Here is a 20,338-nt window from a genome sequence, read left to right as displayed (position 1 = left end):
TCCTTTCAATCAATCATTCACAGAGAACATCAATGTGAGTCTGACGTACGGAAAAAAACTATCCTCAGGAAAGGCCCACCAAGTAGAAGTATAACAACTCCAAACCACTAATAAAGCACTTCAGAAAAAAGAGATCTTTAAGTCTAAGTTGATAATGCTACTATTCAATGTGCAGAAATTATTGGACTATATATTTTGTAGAAGGAGGTTGCAAAGGAAATCAATCAGTAAGCCATGGAATTGCTAGAGTTCTTTTTCAGCCAAATCCTACAAAACTAGACTATTGAGATCCTACAGGTGAAGAATGCATAGACAAAATTTGAAATTAAGTATCGGAACAAGCTTGCACGTTTAGAACCCTATAGGAACTGTCGCAGTCTAACGACTTCAGTGAGACAACTTAACTGAAAGTTTAGCTGTCAAATAGCCTAAGCAAACTTTACTGGCTAAAATTGAGAAGCCTGCAGAAGATTTACAAAAATCTTGCATTCAAACAACATTCTCATCCACATTCCCTCTAAGCTGCGCACAATGATCGATGTGCCAATCGCATCTTTCATTTCCAGCACTGATAGTTGCTGCCTTGTGTTCACTTCACCAGCCTGCGCAGCTATAGAAAAAAAAATTAAAAGGAATGCTGCTTTTCACCCAAGTGACACAAGAGAAATATATTTATGGAAAAAGCCTCTTTTTTGCAGAATGTTCAGAATTCCAAGATCAGTGAACGATTAGCTGAAGAAAACATTCTGCTACAGCTAATGAGAGCTGACTTAGTCTTTCAAAAGACAACCTTGGAGACACAAAAGAATCTTCATTCCCTTATACGTGACAGAGATCACTTGCAGAAAGCAGTTGTCCTTTCAAGTAGCTCTGCAAATCAAAGAACCATGCGAGATTTCCTATTGGATCCATTTATTCAGTTGTCCATGATGGCACATTTCTATTTTCTTATTAAGTCCTTGAGATGTCCTTGTCTGCACCTCAGCAGACTCACATCAAAACAAGTTTCAAAGTGCTATCAAAAATTCCTTTCATATAAATATTAGAAGTGTTAATCTCCTTACCTTCAGTTTTCAGAATGCTCTTCAATCTTCTTTTCTAAAGCATTAAAATCCTTAGATCAGAGACCAAAGTGGATAAAAAATGGAGGGCAAGACTTTCACTTTCATTCCTTCCTTTTCAAGCTGCTATTTTCCTTTGAATCTTTTTATCCTTGATTGTTCTTCACTGTTGCTACATTCAAGGTTTCATGTAAGTCACAACACAAAGGCCAGCTATCATCAGAAGTTGCCATTCAACTCCACAAATGTGTTAACCCTCCAAGGAAATGATGAGAGAACATCTTCATCCCATATGTTCTTGAAACCAGCAGAATTCTCTGCTTCTACATTTTTTTGCATTAGGTTAGAGCTCTGCATTCCTGGCTGGAAATTCAAACCTGACTCTTTAAGAATTGGTGGTACACCTGAAATCTGATTGTTACCTCATGGATCAAGATGGTCAGGGTATGTCAAACCTACACCACCATTTTCATGGCAACAGATGCTGTATTCTGTGATTTAAATGTTCAGCAGCAAAACCTGCAATTTGACAACTCTTGCAAAATGGCTAAGTATGTAGGTAAGAATGAGAATTAGGGAGGCAGTTGGTTAAGGGGTTAGGGTGTCAGATGCATAGTATGCCAGGACACCAGTTGGGTAGGATGACAGGGAATTAGTTGCCTTGTACACAGGGTAATAGTGGGTAGGATGCCTAAAGACTAGGGTGCTACAGCACTGGCTAAGTAGGACTCCAAGTAACTGGGTGCCATGTAGGTATAATGCCAAGTGAATACAGTGCCAGGTGGGTAGTGTAGGGTTGTTGGGTTTGGCAGTATGTGCCCCGTGTCCAGGAAAGGAGGAAGTGTGGTGGGTTGTGGAGTGTGCTGGGTACAGAGGGGAGAAGGAGTGTTACGTCTGATGGGCATTTCTGTGTCTGGTGAGAAGACTTGGAACCTGTCATGTGATAGATGTCAGTTCCAGGGTTTCAGGCTAGTTGCAAGTGGGTATTGGTACCTGGTGAGGTTTGGAGTCATTTTGTATTGGGGTTGCTGATAGGATAGAGATGGTTGCCAGAGGTCCATGGGTGTAGAAGTTAAGGGAGGTGCAGTTGTTTGGCGGGGGGGGGGGGGGGGGGGGGGGGGGGGGGGTGTTGGGGTCTGGCATAGGTAGTATCATTCCTATCCATTTCCCATAACCCTTTATTGCCCAATTAATCAAAAATCTATCTCCCTTAGCCTTCAATATACACAAGAACTCTGCCCCCACAACTATGAGAAATTCTCCTTATCTCACTCTTAAATTGCTGCCCCTTTGTTCTGAGACTATGGCCTCTGGTTCTATGAGGGAGAATCCTCTCAGCTTACTCTGTCAATTTCCTTAAGAATCCTATATGTCTCAATGAGATCACCTCTCATTCTTCTATGTTCAACTGAGTAGAGTCCCAACCTATTTAGCCTTTGCTTATAAAACAATTCATCCATACCAGGGATCATCCTAGTGAACCTTCCCTGAACTGCCTCCAATGAAATGGTATCTTTCCCTAAATAAGGGAATCAAAACTAGTATTCCAGATGTGGTCTCACCAGCATCTTGTACAGCTGCAGTAAGATTTCCCTATTCATACACCAACTCCTTTGAAATAAGGGCCAACATTCCATTAGCTTTCCTGTCTGCTAGCTTTTTATGTTTTATGCACAACTGCCCCCAAGTCTGTTTGTGTTGCAGCTCTCTGCAGTTATTCTCTCCTTAAATAACTATTCTTTTGTTCTCTCTTCCAAAATGAGCAATTTTGCATTTTCCCACATTATTCTCCAGTTGCCAATTTTTGCCCACTTACATACGCTGTCAATATCTCTCTGAACTGTTTGAATCCATCTCAACCTGCCTTTCCATCTCTTTTTCCGTTGTTCGCAAATTTTGCTACAGTACATTCACTTCCTTCCTCCAAGTCAATAATATATATTGTAAGCAGTTGTAGTCCAAGCACTGATTCCTGTGGAACCCCACTGGTCACCATCTGATAAAGAACCCTATCCCCAATTGTTGTGTCTCTATCATGCCCCACGCCCATGAGCTAATTCGCCATCCATTCATCCTAATATATTACCTGCAACACCACGAGCTTTTATCTTATGAATTAACCTATTGAAGCACTTTGTTGAATGCTTTCTGGAAGTCCAAATGCAACATATCTACTGATTCCTCTCCATCCACTCTGGTTGAGATTTCCTTAAAAACTCTAATAAATTAGTCAGACATGATTTCCCTTTCATGAAGTCATACTGATTCTACTTGATTAGATCATGATTTTCCAAATGTTCTGCTATTAATTCTTTATTAATTGAATCTAATACTCTTCCAATGATAGATGTTAGGCTAATCAGGCTTTAATTACCTGCTTTCTGCCTCCCTTTTTGAATAGGGGTGACATATTAGCAGTTTTCCAGAATTCAATGATTTTTGAAAAATTACAACCAATATATACACTATCTCAGTACCTACCTCTTGTAGGATCCTAGAATGCAAGCCATCAAGGCCAGGGGATTTATCTGCCTTTAGCCCCATTAGTTTGTCTGATACTACTTCTTTAGTGATGGTGATGGTAGTTAATTTCTTCCCATTTTCTTTAGTATCAGTGGAATGTTCTAAGTATCTTCCACTGTAAAGAATGATTCAAAACATTGGTTTAACTCCTGTCATTTCCTTGTTCCCTAAAACCTTCTTCCCAGATTAATTTTATAAAGGGCCTAAGCTCACTTTGACTTTTTTTTAATATATTTACAAAGCTCTTATCAGTTTTTATATCCCTTGCTAGTTTACCCTCAATTTATTTTCTTTGTTTTTATTATCTTTCCAGTCCTCTGTTTCTACATTCAAAATATATCTCAGTCTTCGGGGCAATCACTGACTTTGGCCTCCTTATATGCTGTTCTTTCAGCTGAAGAGTCTTCTCAACTTCCTTGGTTGCTATGGTTGGTTTATCTGCCTTTTTGGATTTTTCTTCCTTATCTCCTTAAATGTCTGCCACTTTTGCTTACTGTCACTCCTGCCAAGATTTCTGCCCAGTTTACTTGAGTTTACTCTATCCTTATCGCATTATAATTCCCATTATTTAAGTTAAATAAAGTTGTTTTTGACCCAAATTTCTCACTCTCGAACTAAAAACTCAACTGTCATGTTATAATTATTATTTCTTCAGGGATCTTTTACTCAAATGTCATTTATTAAACCTGCCTCATTACCCATTACCAGATCAAAACAGCCTGCTCCCTGATTGGCTCCATGGCATTTTGCTCTCAGAAATTATCCCTAATGAATTATCATAGATACCCTTTCCAATTTAATTAACCTAATCAACAAGAAGATTAAAGTCACCATATTATTGCTCTATTCTTTTTACATACTCCTATTATTATTGATTTCCCACAGAGTGGCCACTGTTTACATGCTTGTACACAACACCTACCAACATCTTCTTTCCCTTGCAGATTTTTTCCACCTCCACCTAAACAGACTGTACTTCATCCAAGCCTAGCTCATCTCAGTTGTCCTTATTTCATTTCTTATTAAGAGTGCTACCCCACCACCTTTTCCATCCCTCCTATTTCTTTGAGTAGTCAAATATTCCTGAATGTTAAGTTCCCAGTTTTGAACTGCTTGTAATTATGTTTCTGTAATGGCTATGAGATCATATTCATTTACCTCAATTTGTGCCATCCATTTAATAGTTACACAGGAATTAGTTTAGATTTGTATTCTAACTTTTAACTTAAAAGATGTGGAACCTTCCAAATTTTCTGACTTGAATGGAATCTTACCAGATGCATTGGACTCTTCAATTTTCTAAGCAATTGCCACAGAATCTGCTGCAATTGGAATTCCATATTATCTTGATTCACAACTCCACTCTGCACTTCAACTACAATCTGGCTATCAGACAATCTTAACTAATATGTTTTAATTTTTCAGTTCAAGGATAAATATTGGCCAGGACAGTGGGAAGAACTCCCTAGTCCTTCAACACAACAGCATAGCTACCTGCAAGAGCCACACTGTAATGTTTTATCCAAAAGATGGTGTTTCAAACAGCATAATCTTTCTTTAAAGCAGATTTTTTTTTTTTTGAAATTTAAGACTCCAGAGCATGCTTGAATCCACAACCTTTGTAATTTTAATTAGTTGTAGGATGTTTTATGATGCCAGCTGATGCTATTACTCAGCAAGTCAAATCCAAGGCTAAAACCTTGATAGACTGTTTGGTTTCTGTTTTAATGGGGTGATCTCTCACTGAAACATGGACATGCAATGTTGCAGATTTTGTTTCAACAATAAGATAAAAGTTTGTTAACAAAAAAAAAATTACTTTTAACACAAGTTCACAATTTTTAGACACATTAATAATCCTAAAACACTCCTCTACAAAAAAAAGGCCAAAAGCAGAGAAAGAAAATATTGCCCCAAAACACCATTCTAAAAAAGCCATCTGAAAAACCATTACAGAAACCAGTATCCTGTCACCAAGTCACCCCATATTTACACATAAGCAGTCCTTGACTATAATACTGCCTCACACAGAATCAGGCACTAGATCATCAGTATTACTGACATTCTAGTGCCTGATTCTGTGTGAGGCAGTATTATAGTATTACTAACACTCACCCTTTTTATGTCAGCCAGAGCTCCCTGATTGGTCCAGATTAACAGCCCCAATCAGGAAACTCATATTCTATGGCTGGCTGACTTCATTATAATCACTGCATCCCTCCCCCACTAGATCTGCAGAAAAAAGCTGGACATTTTTCTCAGCGAGTCTCCTGTGACATTTTAGCACCAGGTCAGGTTTCTCCCACTTGGCTACCAATACTAGTGGTGTGTAATGCACGGGAGCTTGCCTGTTGTGCCAGAGCGCCTCAATAGAATTTCACTCCCTTCTTCCAGCAGCAAAGGCATCAAGGCATCTACTTCCAACATGTCCATCTCTGATTCAGAAGACTCGGCAACATTTGATGGAGAGGGTGAATCCATAGGTTCTAGCAGCATTTCAGAGAGGCAGGACACAGTTTATTCCCACATCATTTGAGAAATCGCAGCTTTCAATATGGTCCACATGCTTATTGAGGACCATAGCACCTATCTGAACTTTATACCTCACTGGTCCTGACCATGCCTCTTATCCATGCAGGGTCATTTCCATGATTCTTTCATCAGATTTCATCCTCTGTATTAAACTGTCTCTCTCGCTTGCCAGGGTCTTGAGCCCGGCATTGGTGTTCCTGATGCTATTTTACTCTCCCTCAATGTCCAGGAAGATTAGACTAAATCTGGTGCTGAGTCTTCTACCCATTAGCAACTCTATCAGTGCTTTCCATGTAGTTGCATGTGAGATGGTCCTGTAATCAAACAGGAACCATGATAGCTTGCTATCAAGTGAGGGTGTTGGCCGTTTCTTCGATCAAACCTTCAAAGTTTGGACCACATTTTCTGCCAAGCCATTGGACGATGGGTGGTACGGAGCTGTCCTTATATGCCAAATCCCATTTGACTTTAAGAAATAACCAAATTCCCAGCTGGTAAATAATGGCCCGTTATCTGTGATCAACACTTCCTGGACTCTGTGTTGCAAAAGATGCACGCAGTTTTTCTATTGATTCCCAGTGTTTGATGATGCACATCCAACCACTTTTAAGTGGGCATCTACAATGACTAAGAACATTGAACTCATGAAAGTACCTGCATAGTGAATGTGCAACCGAGTCCACTGCGAAACATTGGGATCCTCTCCTCTGCAGTTGACGCGGAGGGAGCTGGTTTGTAGTGGAGCCTATTGACCCTGGAGGTTTGACTGGGCAAATCCAGGGGTTTTTGAGTCTGAACAGGTGAGACATGCCAAGGATCTTCTTGCCAGAAGCAAGATGACTCTCCTCAGCTGGAAATTCCAATAGTCATGGAGGGAGGACAGGCAGGATGGTGCTCTGCAGTATCCTAAATGGTCACTATCAAGGGACCTGTGTGTGGCTGCTCCTCCAGGCCTCTTGACAGGGGGTGCACCAATGCCTTGCCATGTTTCCTTGTGAGGAGGGCGCTCCTGGACTAGGCTCAAAGTCCCCACCCAACTTTTGCCCTGCTTTCAGTCCTCAGGGCTAATGCATTGTGTGACAGAGTACGGGTATTGGTGACTTTCCAGCAGCCACTGAGGGTGCTGCTTCTCTCCCTCCATAGCAATCTATCCTTGAGTGCAGACAGATGATTATAGGACAGGTTGCACTCTGAAGAGTCTGGATGTTAACAGGCAGTGGTTGCAGGACTGCCTGCAGTGCTGCAGCATCTAAGCAATGACGGACAGTGTGCCACTGGACTGATTGCATTGCTTCAGCTTCTCAGCTATTATGAGGGTCTGTGCCTCCAGTATGGCCGCTTATCACTGCTGCTCCTTCCTGTGCATTGAACGGAGTCATTCACTGCCAAGAGCACAGTTTCATCCCCTGTGGGTTGGTCAGCATGTGCGTGACCTCCAGCAGTCCTCCAACTGCAAGTAGCTTGGGCTATTTCTCTCTCATCCATTTCCAAAACATTTGGTGTGTGGAATTCAACAGCATAAGACCCCACTTTTTGAGTGCTTATGGACCCCATCAAGATGACATTGTCTGTGCTGCTGATGGTTTCTTGTCAAGGGACCCTCCAATGCTTCCACACTCTTACCTGGGGAGGTTGCATATGCCTCCTTTGTGGGAGAAGAGCTGGTTCTTAGGAGGATGAGTGGACCTGTAAGAGAGATAAGCCAGAAAGTATTGTTGTCACTGGTTAGTAGTGGTGTTTGTATATTGCAGTGACTGCCTGATTAATGTCAACATTGCAGTGTAATGATGAATATTATTCACCTGTGTGCTAGAATGGAGATATCTCCATATGTCTGCAGGATCAAGCTCTGTCTTCTCCTGCAAGATCTACTATCCTTTGCATGGAGGTGATGAGAATCCAGCATCTTCCACCTGTCCAACATTGCTTATTCCTATTATGGGCCGTTTTCTTCTGTAATGACATAAAGGGGCGAATGAGTGAGCTGAAAGTGGATAGCATGGCTGTTATGTACATGTAGGGGAATGGTTGAGGTGTTCCAAAAGAGTGAGCAGGCAGCATGGAGAGCATCTGCAGTTAGCGGTATGGGAGGATGGGGCTAATGAAAGCAAGTGGGAAAAGGTGTTCTATTTGATAATGGGGTGTCAGGGCATACACATTGGTGGAAGGTCTGAATGGTGGCACAGATGAATGTGATCATTGACCTTCTTCTACATTGCAGCCCAATGCTCCTCACCCCGGAGATGACAGTGACCGAGTGGCGATTTCCAACCAGGCTGGTGTGTACTGGTGGTATGGCCTCTTCTGCCAGCCTTCCTGGAAGAGGACTCCTATTCTCTTGTCTATATCATTCATAAAAACCTCCAGCTTCCTCTCTGAGAAGTGTAGTGCGAGTTTCCCCTTCTAGTTTCTTCTTCTGACCCCATGGCCTGAGTAATATCTACGTCTTTTGTGAAGACAGATGCAATGTATTCATTTAATACCTCAACCATGGCCCCTATTTCCATCTGCAAATCCTCTTTTTGTTCTCTAATTGGCCCTACTCCATCTTTGCAACACCTGACTATGGTATGTTATTGTCAGACATCCTAGTTTGTGGAATAGAATGTTGTGAAGACCACAATTTCACAGACATTTATTTGACATATCTGTGCTGCAGGTAAAACAAAGGCAAGGACTCTCTCTCTCTGACTGCTGGAATTCAGTCACTGTCATAAGGAATTAAAACAACACAATTTCTACCAATCTGAAAAAGCAAAAATCTCAAAATTGACTGATCAACTGCCAATATAATTGCTACCAGTGCTATCCAACAGCCACAACATTATCCAATTTGCTCTTCATGAACAATTCAGGGACTGATCCTTTTTTTAACTTATCTTTTTGAACTCAACCCTTATTTCTACTCTATGTATAAGTGTGCTGTGTTGTTGTTTTTTCTCATGCTTAGTGGTTAATAAACTCCCTCTTTTGATAATTCAAGAAAACTTGGTTAAACTGATTCTTTTTAAAACTTAAGTTAATTTGAATCTGTAAACAAAGTATCCGCAAGAGAAGGGATCCTTTCAAAATTAATTTTGTTGCAACCAACTGGTGTAGAACCAAGGTAAGTGAGTTCATTCCACCTTACTGGAGAGTCTAATAATTTGGGGAATTCCATCTGGAACCATGACAAATTGCATAAGGTTGACTCGGGTTTGGTTGTAACAGTTATGGTTGACATCCTGGACGGACTCTTCAACAGCTGGACTGACTGCAGGTGAATAACACCTGGAGACACTGAAATCCAGCTCCTGAGTGACTAGGCCACATCTCCTGAACTGGCTACAGCACAATTTCCACGCTGACTGGAGCATGCCAGTCCCACTAGACTGACTTCACCAAGTTATCCTTTCATCTCTAAACTGCTCTTGTGCTTTCATACTGTTCAGAAAATGCCACTCCCTGATTACTAGTTTTGTGCCTCTGTGCCATTCAGACAATGCCATTTCCTCTATGCTGTTCAGAAAAATGCCCCTCACTGTAACCTGCTTTTGTGGCTCCATAAGCTTCAGTCCTATTTGCCCTTTTTAATGTGTACAAAAGCATACTCTTGAGCCATTAGCTGTCCCCTATTAGCCCTGTGCCAGTTGGCCTTGGAGATGGCCCAGGGAGATACCATGTCTCAATCTGCTTGAACTCAAGATGGTATTTTGAGAAATGAGAGTGCAAGTGAGATCTTGAGAGATCAGAAGGTGGCAATCAGGCTAAAATTTATTGTGGACCTATGAGTTCAAGACTGATTATGTGAATGCTGTTGATATGCAGGACTTGTGACAATTGAGGGCAGCTGCACCTGCACATCCACCAACTGGATGTTTGATTAAGAAGGGCCACTTCAGTGAAAGTTATAACTCTCCCCGACCCAATAAAAGCCCTTCCCATTTTGGGTACCGCCATTTCTACTTTAAAGAATGTTGCAGGTTAAGTTTGATTTACTCTTACTGAACTGTACAATAGAATCCCTACAGTGTGAAAAGGGGCCATTCAGCCCATCAAGTCCACCCTCAGAAGAGCATCCATCCAAACCCAGGACGTCCCCTATCACCATAACCCCACATTTCCCATGGCCAATCAACCTAGCCTACACAACTCTGGACAGAACAGGGAAATTTAGCATAGTCAATCCACCTAACCTGCATATCATTGGATTGTGGGAGGAAACCAGAGCACCCAGCAGAAACAGGGAGAACATGCAAACATGCAGAGAGTCACGTGGGGGTGGAATTGAACCCAGATCCTTAGCACCGTGAGGCAGCAGTGCTAACCACTAAGCCACCATCACATCATTACAGCATGGTGAGATTTAGCTTGCTCATGCACCATTCAAATACTGGCTACCTTACAGCTCCCCACCCAGAAAGAAAGAAGTAAGTATGATTTGGTAGCCTTTGTAGAACCAAGGTTGCAGTATGACATGGATTAGTACCAGAATATTGAAGGATACGGGACATTTAGAAAGGACAGGAAGCCAGGTAAAGATGGAGGAGTGGCTCAGGTAGTTAATGAAATGGTGTTGGTACAGACAAGAAACGTTAAAATCAAAAAATCACTTGAGGGTTTAGTGTACCAGCCCCCTAACAGCTATAAATCTGCAAGTGGAAGGGAGGGAGGAACTCAGGAAAATCATAATCATCAGACAAATTGTACTAAATAAACTGTTGCAGCTGCAGGATAATAAGTGTCTGAAAAGAAGTGGCTAGTGAGATAGTTGATGCATTGGTTTTAATTTTTCAAAACTTCCTAGAGTTCGTGAAAGGTCCCTTTATATTGGAAGATGGAAAATGTAATTCTTATGTTTCAAGATGGGAGGATTTTAGATTTAGATTTTTTTTAGATTTTAGATTTTATTCCCTTGTGTACTCCAACACAGGACTGCAGTGAAAATCGTATAATTTCGCAGCACATGGCGCCATCCTAGGTACCAAAGTACCTAGGTACAAAAAAAGTTCAGGTACAAAGTCATAAGAGAAACGAGAGTTAAAAAGTTAAGCATTATTTCATAGAATAGTAGAAAAATTGAAATAGGTTGTAGTTTACATTAAAGTTTTTTGTAGTTTAAACTGGAAAATAAAGGAATCAGCTAATAGTTCAACAGCCTTTGATGAGTCTTCCACTTATCTTGCTCTCCAGGAGACCTCAGCTGTCTGTTCTCGAAGCAGCCGCACAGATACCATCGCTGCTGCTGAAATTTCTGCCTCTCCATTCTCCTCTGATACCTCAGTAACATGCAAAGGCAGGATCCACTCACACGCTGAGCCGAGACACTGCCATAAGCCCCCAAGAGACGGATCGACATACTGCTGAGAAACCAGACTGTAAGCTGCTGAGAGATCACACCTACAGCTGCCACAAGCTGCCTAGAGATCAGGCCTGGGACCCACCTCAAGCCAACAGGAGACCAGGCTGAGAGCTGCCATGAGCCATTGGGACCCAACAGGAGCCGATGAGTGACCAGGCTGAGAGCCACCACACCGCTGAGACACCAGGCCCGGGACCCATTATAAACCGCCGAGACACCAGGCCGGGACCTGCCAGGAGCTGCTGAGAGACCGGGCTGAGAGCAGCCAGAACTGACTGGTCGGTTAGCTTAAAATCTGTCATAGGGAATATGTTAGAGTTATGAAGACGTTATGTAGGACACTTAGATAAAGTAAGCATTATCAGCAGAATCAACAGGATTTTATGAAAGGATAATCATGTTTAACCAATCTATTGGAGTTTTTTGAGTAGGTAACAAATGCTATGGATGAAGGGGAACTAGTGGATAAGAAAATAGACCATAGACACAGAAGCAAAATTAAACCATTTAGCCCATCAAATCTGCTCCACCGTTTGATCATGGCTGATATGTTTCTCAAACCCATTCTCCTGCTTTCTTCTCATAACCCTTGATCGCTTTACTAACCAAGAATTTATCTATCTCTATTTTAAGACATTCAGTGACTTGGCCTCTACAGCCTTCTGCAGCAATGAGTTCCACAGATTCACCATCCTCTGGCTGAAGACATTTCTCCCTGTCTCAGTTTTAAATGGTTGTCCCTTCACTCTGAGGCTTTGCCCTCAGGTTCTAGTCTTTTCTACTCGTGGAAACATCTTCTCCACTTCCTCTGTACATCCTCTCTATCCAGGCCTCTCAGTAATCAGTAAGTTTGATGTATGGTACTTTGATTTCCAGAAGGCATTTTAATGTGGAATGTAAACATGCATGGTGTAGGGGGTAACATTTTGCATGGTTGGAAGATTGGCTAACTAACAGTAAGTAGATAATAGGCTTAAATGGTCTTCTTCAGATTGGCCAGATGTAACGAGTGGTATGCCACCAGGAATCAGTGCTGAGACCTCAGCTGTTTAAAATTTATGTAAATGGCTTGGATGAAAGGAAACAAAGAGGTAGTTGTGAAGAAGATGTAAGAAGGCTGTATAAAGATATAAATATGCTAAATAAGTGGGCAAATATCTGGTGAATAAAATATAATGGAAAATGTGAAACTGTACATTTTGGCAGAATGATTAAGATTAGAAGTATATTATCTAAATGGTGAGCGATTGCAGCACTGTGAGATACAGAGGGAGCGGGGTGTTCCCATGCATGGATTGCTAAAGAAAAACTGAAAGAACTGCGGATGCTGTCAATCAGAAACAAAAACAAAGTTGCTGGAAAAGTTCAGCAGGTCTGGCAGCATCTGTGAAGAAAAAGTCAGAGTTAATGTTACAGGTCCAGTGACCCTTCCTCAGAACTGAGGAAGAGTCACCGGACCCCTAACGTTAACTCTGATTTTTTCTTCACACATGGATTGCTAAAGGTTAGTTTGCAAGTAATGCAAATAATGAGAAAAGCTCATAAAATGTTATTGTTTATTGTGAGAGGAATTGAAGACAAAAAAATTATTCTTCAGTCATACAAGGCAGTGGTGAGACCACATCTGTATTACTGTATATAATATTGGTCTTATTTAAGCAAGGAAGCAAATGCTTTGGAAGCAGTTCAGAGAATGTTTAGTAGACTAATATCTGGAATGGGCAGGCCGTCTTAAGAGGAAAGGTTGGACAGGCTTGGCTTGTATCTGGTACAGTTTAAAAGAGTAAATTTGACTTGACTGAGAAATACCAGATCCTGAAGCATTTTCATAGGGTAGATGTGGGACTGGCTGCAGCAATCCATCCTCATTCACCAGACTGACTGTACTATACTCTGCACTGACTCGAGTATCCCCTATCTGTTGTTTTGTTGTTCTGAAACATTCAATCAATGCCAGTCCCTGTTTACTACTTTTGAGATTCCATGCCTTTCAGACAATGCCCTTCCCTGTTTCCCACTTTCATGTCTCCTTGAGCCTCAGATAATGCCACTTCCAGTTTACTGCTTGTGGTTGGTCTCCTATTCCTACATTAAATCATATTAAATGCAAATAATGCTATAAGTTTTCACCTTGTATGTAATCATGCACAATACTTTACCTTTATGCAACTCAAATACGATTGATTGAATGAAGATGTTGCCAAATGGCTGAAACTACTGCCAAGGCTAAGTTCAGTATTGCATATTCTCAAAGATGCTTGAATGGTGGATAAGTTTATTTCAAATTGTTATGACCAAGGCTGAAAAGTGCATTGTATCTGGCTTTAACATAACTATTCCACTGGCCACAACGTAAATTTAAATGTTTTCTTCAATTACTGATCTGGTCAATTAGATACTTTATCCATAAAAAAAATCCATCCTTCAGTTTCTTTAATAAACAATAATATTATTATTTATTGGGGCCATGAGACATATTTGGCAACGATATAATGCAAATTAACACAATTTGAAAGATGTACGTATGACCACATACACCAGGAAAAGGCAAACATGGATTTCTCTCTGCAGAGGTTCATTTTGGGAAAAAAAACACTTCTGGCCAATAATGGTTAGTTTCTGAAGGCTTAAAAGATAAGTTATCATATGTTCACATGTCTGTCAGCCTTGTGTTCTGGCATGTGTAGATGTGTATTACCAAACATAAGTCGTTATTTCTGGAATCTTTGGAAATGCAGCTTTTCTAGGAAAAACAATATTGAGATGCCTTTCAAGATGACAATCAGATTCACAGCAGCAATTATTTTCAGAAGCAAGATAGCTAAGCTGTGAAGCTGCTTTCCTATTGCAGGCTGTTCGCCAGCCACTCTAAACAATATTCAAAGCAGAATTTGAAGCCAGACGGTCATGAGCCTCTGAAAGTGGTCTCCAACAAACAAATAGTTATCACAAGACATGTGTTTAAAAAAGAGTTACAAAATCCTTTAACTAGCCTTTCTGAAAAAAAACTGTGTTCATAATTCTTCAAACACAAGTCTATGAAAATTATTAAACATGAAAGACATACATAACAAAAGAAATACACAGTAATCACAGTTTGAATTGAAGATTGGGTTTGTCGAGACAAGGTTCTGACTGAGATTGGAGAATGTGTGTCTGGTCTTGATCAGTGGGAAAGATATTAGCCTGATTAAAACGAAATATCAAGATTAATTATGAGGCCTGGAAGAACAGAGATCCTCCTCCCAAAGGAATACTGAAATCTCATTGTGGAAAATTGTGCGTGCAAGATCCACTTTCTGTCAGACTTTGCCTGATGGGGGAGCTAATCGCAGCTTGCCATCCTGTACTCTTTACCCTGGCTGAACACAAACCCCTTCTCAGGCCTTAGGTTAAACGAAATGACATATTGTCACGCCCAGCTTATGTGTTTAAAGTAAGATCCTGCTTCCTTCCTGTGGGTGTCCTGCCCACAGGCTCAAAACAGCTGTACTGATGTACTTTTGTAACATGGAGGGAAGAGGTAGCCAATGCACATGATTTTAATTTGAATGCATTTCTGGAAGGGGTGGGAGAAGCAGATTCAAAATTAACTTTAGAAAAATAGATAAATATGTGAAGCAAAAAGAATATCCAAACTCTTGGGAAAGAACAGGACACGTGCAATCAATGGACAGATCTTTCAGTATGGCATCCCTTTGTGCTGCATGATTCCATGATCATAAAATATTTAACTTAGGACCTAAGAGTTTTCTTTGATTTTAACAGAAACAAGCCGATGACCCGCTATCAACTTTGTCATATTTCTGGAATCTTGGAAGGTTAAGAAGTGAAGAAAAACCTCTGCAGTTTGGTGACTTTCAAATTCTGGAAAATTCAACAAACGTAATTGCATTCACGAGAGAATGGGATCAAATAGGAATTTTGGTTGTCTTGAATTTTGGTGGCACAACTATGGTAGATTTTGCTGGGCTATACTTGCCTTCATCTGCTATCCTATTAGCAAAGTCAAGAGGTTTAACATCATTGCAGGAAATAAATTTGAATGGAATGCAAATAGAAGCAAACACAGGATATATGCTAAAATTCAATGAATCAGACTTTTGATATGTCTAATTGAACTACAGTATATGCATGTTGAAAAACAAACTCTGATTGCTTTTCATACAATAAATGAACCCATTTAAATATCAGACCTATGTGTTTATTTATTTAAAAAAATATAAGCTACAATTAAGAATTTATCTCAATAAATGTTCAGTTTAAAGCATTGATCTCAGAAATTGAACATAATATGAGTGGATTTATATTTTACATTTGTTACTAACGAAACATACAAATGAATAGATTTCTATTTGTTTACACAGATCTACTTTGTGGTATTCTACATGGATGTCAAATTCAGATCCTAAATTATCTGTTCATTCATGCAACATTTCGCCATATAGGCTATATCCATTTTAATTGTAACTCACTCCAATTATTTTATTTTCCAGTTTTAATATAAAATTAAAATATCACAACATACATATTGAAGGCCATTGTGCCATGATTGGTCTTTCATTGTAGTTTCCCAGCCATGCATTACATTATAGCATCCAACTGCTTCATTAACATCTTTTTAATTTTAATTGTTGCTCCTTTGGAGATTCTTTTTGACATATCTGAAATTCAGAAATCACATTATTGTAGAAGCACCACCTTCACAAAGATTATGAAAAGGAGTAAATACATTACCACATTTCTGAAGCAACTAGGAATGGGAAATTAACTTAGCCATATCTTGCAAATAAATTTTTTAAATGACCATAGGAAGATACAAGAAATATTGATGCAACAGAGATCACCATAAAATGCCTTAGGCTGTGGCAAAAAATTGTAGCAGTCAATAGCACCAGCAGCAGGACTAAAGAAAACTCACTGTACTGCTATAGGCAATTCAAATATATCAATTTGATGTTGCTGTAGGCATTTTGTTACAAACAAGTTATTGTTAGCCATTTTTTTTAAAAAAAAAATTCAAGCAATCAGTGATTAACTGAACAAGCAATAGCATAAAAATTCAAATTTTTAACCAATATCAGACATGATTATACAAAAATAAATTAAGCAAAGCAAACAGCACTAACTGAACTCTAAGACTTATGCTGTGAACTCAGTTCTACATTTCATTTCCGTTCTTAAATTCCCTTATCTTACAGAATATTGAAGGTTCATTTACTTCTTTAGGATCAATCCAAAAATGTAGAGTTGATTGTGAGCATGGTATGCTGAATCTACTTAAACAAAACTTCAATGGTATTGGGCATGAGCTGAATGTGATAAGTTAGAGAACATTACTTAAAAGAGAGAATGAGACACTGTGGATTGTAACAAATGTCTCTCCAACTGTTTGTAACAAGCAAGGCACTGACCATATCTTAACAGTATCTTAGCATTAGATGTGATTCTGCATTTGAACAACATGTGCTAGATCATCCTGAATGTGCAAGGAATTATGCCAACAACCAATTTAGAATTGTCAGTTGGGCTCACAGTATGGTGCTAAAAACTCTGCATATCTATCACTATGCAGGAGCCTTGTGGTGCGCACAAATTTTCACCAGGTGTTTGATACAGTGATACACAACAATCTTACGAGGAAAGTTTTAGTCTTGGAATAAAGTTAATACAAAATTGGCTGAGTCAGAAGAAATAGAATAATGGTTAATGGATATATTTTGGGCTGGGGGATAATTTTTTAATGGAGTTCCCTAGAGTTCAGAATTGAGACCCTTGCTTTTCCTGACATGTACTAATGATCTAGATCTTGGTGTGTAGGGGAATGTTTCAAAATTTGTAGATGACATGTAACGTGGAAGAATTGTAAACTGTGAGGACGGCAGGGTAGAACTCCAAAAGGACATTGAGAAGTTGGTGGAGTGGGCAGATAGAAATTAGATGTGTTTTAATGCAGAGAATTCTGAGGTGAGGTATTTTGGAATGAAGAACGTTGAAAGAAAATATAAAATAGGGGATATAATTCTAGAGGTGCTATGGGAGCATAGGGATCCAGGTGCCTCTGTGTACAGATCATTGAAGGTGGCAGGACAGGTGGAGAGAGCAGTAAGTAAAGCATATAGTATTCTCAGCTTTACAAATGGGGGCACAGAGTATAAGAGCAAGAAGGTGATGTCTAAGATACTTATTAGACCTTGGCTGGAGCATTGTGTACAGTTCTGAGCACCACATTAAAGGAAAGATGTGAACACATTGGAAAGAGTACAGAAGTAATTTACAAGAATGGTTCCAGGGCTGAGAAACCTCAGTAATGAGACAGTTTGAAAAAGTTGGGGATAGTAAGAACTGCCGATGCTGGAGTCAAAGATAACACAGTATGGAGCTGGAGGAATGCAGCAGGCCAGGTAGCATCAGGGGAGCAGGAAAGTTGATATTTTGGTCAGGACCCTTCTTCAGAAAAGAAGAAGGGTCCCGACCTGAAACGTCAACTTTCCTGCTCCTTTGAAAAAGTTGGCACTATTCTGCTAAAGAGGTGGCTGAGAGGCCATCTGACAGAGGCTTTCAAAATTATCAGTGGTCTGATAGAACAGATAGGGCAAAACTGTTTCCATTTGTGAAAGGAACAAGAATGATACAGCACAGATTTAAAGTAATTTTCAAAAAAAAGCAAGGGTGATATGAAAAAAGTCTTTCACTCAGCATGTAGTTAGGGGGAGCTCTGACGAAGACTTGAAACATTAGCTTGCTCTCTCTCCACAAATGCAGCCTGACCCATTGTTAATTCCAGCATTTTTTACTTTCAGTATGGAATTCACTGCCTGGAAGAGTGTGGAGGCAGGTTCAATTGATGCATTCTAGAAAGCAGTATTTGGATAAAAGTAGCATGCAAGGGTATCGTGGAAAAACAGGAGATTGGCCCAGGGTAAATATGCACGTTTGAAGAACCAGTGTAGGTATGACTGTCCTCCAGGTGAACTCTCAGACTTCTACGATTCTGTTCTTTGGAGATAGAAACACATGTGCACACACTGTGTCTGTTTCACCTCAACAAAACAGATCATCCAAAGTATTGGAGCTCCAATCCAAAAGCTAGTGTATAGCCCACAACTAAATGCAAATGAACAGCATGCAAACCACAAGGGAAGTAACAATTATAGGCTTTTGATGTTGCCTCACTATGGTGGAACAGTACATGTAAGATGGAAGTGGTTTAAACTATTGCCTAATTTGAAGTTTGATCTGACATGCACCCACAATTAAAGTTAAAAAACTTAAACAATGGAAGAAAGGAGGTGAGGAATAAGGGCCAAGAAATGAAAATGGGCACTAACAATAGTTATGCTCAGTGAGACATTCCCTTGGGAACCTGAGGTGAGGCAGTACATTAACCATGAAATAGTCAATGGAATTGACTAACAATCTATGGTGCAAATTATGGAATCCAAATTCTGTGTAAAGCAATTGTGAAGTTGATGAACATCTTCAATTTTCTTGATATTAGCTAAGGCTTTCAGTTAGGTTTCTCTGTATCAGACATTGTGCAAATTGTTCATATTCACCAGCTTCTTTCTATAGGATAGGACATCTGAGCTCATCTAAATTCCCTGCAACAAAACTCACCAGCAACTTTCTCCACCAAGAAAATTGGCATCTATACTATTGTTATCCCTCTTCCCTAACGGTAAGCCACTCATGACCAGAGTCTCACCTAGTACAGATTCCACCTCTAATTTCTGAGTTGATAGCTGTGAGTGTGAAATTGAATGATGTATCCTCATCACTATCTTCCTCCTGTTGCTGGCAAGGTTGTACTTCTTTGCTATTTGAAAGGCAAAGGCCACAGGAAGGAAAGTAAGACATGCATACTTATACTATGTTCAACTTGTAAACCAAAAGAAAGGTGGTATCTAGCAAAGTGGGATATGAGAAGAGGGACTAGCTATATGGATGCTGTCATCCCTAATGGTTTCACCCTCTCCACTGGCCATGGGTTCAACGATGCTGATTCCACTATGACAAGTACTGTGTCCTTCATGGGAGTCTCTTTCCAGTTAACACTTACCTGTAGTTGAGCACCACCTTACCCCACCAGACAGAGGGAAGTGTGTCAGTAAATCTGATCACTCTAGCTGACGTGGCCGTCTTAAATGTGTTGCTGGCCGTGTATACAGCTATGAGATGTAGTGTGACACTTGCAGTAATGGCAAATACATGAAGGTGTGTTGCAACTTATGTATGTTGGGTGTGTGTTCAGATTATTATGGTTTGTTTGTGAGTAATAGCGGTGCAGAGAATTGAGTAGAGTTTGATGTTTGTAGTATGGTTTGTTAAAAAAGGAGCATTTGAGGATGGATAACAGCATCAACGTCCAAAGGGTTTGACTCCTGGCAATGACCACGATGAAGATTTGTTCCCACTGGCTTCCAAATATGTGGCCCTGATGCAGGATATCTCTTCTCTTCTTACCTCCTCAAACAATGCCTCAAATACAGCATCTGAAAAATCTGAAACCTGTTCTTTCTTTTTCATGACATTGTTCAATGTTTCACAGATCAGAGTCACTGTTATGCATGACTGCCGGCACCTGCATTCCCTCTTTAAGAGACTCAGGCTAGATATAATTGGTATTAACCACTCACTATGTTGGCCTTCTTCTGATAGACTCAAGCAATGAACAGTATGATTAACACTAGCTACATGCTGAAATTAGTTAAAATAACAAGAGACACAAGGCTTGTACTTTGCCTGCACTACTTCAAATGGGAGCAATTTAATTGCCTGCTTCCAGGGGCTATCAAATTTCATCTTTCATGAGTCATAAATATTTTAATTTCCCAAAATAATGCAGAATTCATTGTTTACTTCTTGACTTACAGACTGT

This window comes from Rhincodon typus, chromosome 9 (genome assembly GCF_021869965.1).
Source record: "Rhincodon typus isolate 14 chromosome 9, sRhiTyp1.1, whole genome shotgun sequence".
NCBI lineage: Eukaryota > Metazoa > Chordata > Chondrichthyes > Orectolobiformes > Rhincodontidae > Rhincodon > Rhincodon typus.
Note: the sequence above shows the minus strand (reverse complement) of the source record.